Below are 1,695 nucleotides of genomic sequence, written 5' to 3'. Positions count from 1 at the left end.
GGAGGCGGTAAATATATATTTGCAGCTATTAATTACACCGGCTGCCATAATGAAGTAATAATTTATAATAATGTTTGTTATATGTACATCACAAAGTTGTTGGTACAATATGTATTCTCGTCAGGGTATATATTTCCGAGAAAAAAATATACTATATCGCTTCTCTCTTAAATTCTATTTAAAGAAGTAAATTGTACAATGCAAATACATTTTAACATTCAATACTTTGGTAAATATCCATTCATTATGCTTCTATTTTGTAACTACTGCACACTTGCATTAATTTATTGACTAGACATTCATTTACAACTGTCAGTAGTTTATATGATGAAACTTGAAATGATTTATCGTTGATTCACTTAGGATAATGCATTCTTGGACAATTTTATTTAATACCTTTGTTAAAACAAATTAATAATAATCTCTACTTTCGTTGAATGAAAAGTTTAAGATGAATAGTTTTTACAATTCCTGCCAAAACACTCGTAACAGGGAATAATACATTAACGACTGCTTACTCTCACTTGCAAACTGCAAACGAGTAGAGTCTTCTATATTTTTACGGATGCTTTTTATTTTTATAAGTTAACACATAATTATACGTCTATTAGAACAATAAATGACGAGGATAATCATTTTTTTTTGGAATGCTACTTATTCTCTTCTCAAGACAACTCAAAGATCATTAAAGCTTCAATGCAGAATTGAAACAAATTAGAAAATCAATAACCAGAATAATAGAGTAGTTCTGGGAGAGACGGATCATACAAGTATTTCTTACACTATCTGCCATATGTGGAACACATCAGTAAGCATTTTTTGTCGTATATTTCCAAAATATTTGATTTTTACCCGTTTTTAAAAACGTGGCCCACCTCTCCTAGAATTACCATATAATTCAGGTTGTTCATAAGATGCGGTTTAGATTATTTAAAATAGACGCAAAAATCAAGTAGGAAAAATGCGAACACGCGATACAAATTGTACATGAAAAATGAGTTAGATATGGAGGTGTCTTTTCACGAATGATTTTGAAGATTCTCCTTAGGAAGAAGACTGTTTGAAAAATTTGGAAAAACAGTGAAAGCTGTCCTAAATATTTCAGTAGACCAGCCGCAATGAAGATCGTAAAAATTTCAATTGATACGATGCGACGCATCATTCAGTCATTTACAGTTTGACGAAGTTCAGCGCGATAAAAATGCACCAAGCGAAGATCTTCCAACGATCTCGAAGAGTACGTATAGCTCAAACCTGGCTAACTTCTTGACTCTTGAGCCGTTTCAGGAAGATCGTTCGCTGTAGCCTGTCTCAGACCGAAACCGCTACTAATTGAGGAGTGTGTTCCTCGCTGACGGGCGTAGAGGGTGCCTCGGTGATCGGAGTCGACGGATCACCACTGCTGCCCTGGTGATCTGTGGTACCTGTCAGGTGTTCAAAGTGTCTCTTTCAGATCATGAACGTTAACCGATGCTCCTAGAGGCTTTTTTTAAGCTTGTTCGGATATAGTAAAAGGGATATCGATTGAAAAATAAATTATATCTTAGAAATACAAAAGCTTAAATTATTTTGCCACTTCAAGTCATGTCATTGCATTTATTTAAATGATCTTTTAATTGATTTATCGTTACAAAACACTCGCAGACGAAGTTATTCGCAGTCAAAGATTTTGTATTGAAATCGGAATAAAGTACC

The 1,695-nt window shown here is 33.9% G+C and overlaps 1 long non-coding RNA gene across 1 annotated transcript in view; it reads right to left on the bottom strand.

The window, feature by feature from the left end:
- Nucleotides 1–6: 6 nt before the first annotated feature.
- Nucleotides 7–1,695, bottom strand: part of LOC108622127 (uncharacterized) — a 5,575-nt gene continuing 3,886 nt past the window's right edge. Inside the window, exon 3 of the long non-coding RNA XR_003388786.1 lies at nt 7–1,424. This is a non-coding gene — a long non-coding RNA (uncharacterized LOC108622127). The remainder of the gene's footprint in view (nt 1,425–1,695) is intronic.

Source organism: Ceratina calcarata, unplaced genomic scaffold, assembly GCF_001652005.2.
Source record: "Ceratina calcarata isolate Rehan_Ccalc_2016 unplaced genomic scaffold, ASM165200v1 scaffold206.2, whole genome shotgun sequence".
NCBI lineage: Eukaryota > Metazoa > Arthropoda > Insecta > Hymenoptera > Apidae > Ceratina > Ceratina calcarata.
The sequence above is the reverse complement of the archived record's forward strand: the minus strand, read 5'-3'. Positions and strand labels throughout refer to the sequence as shown.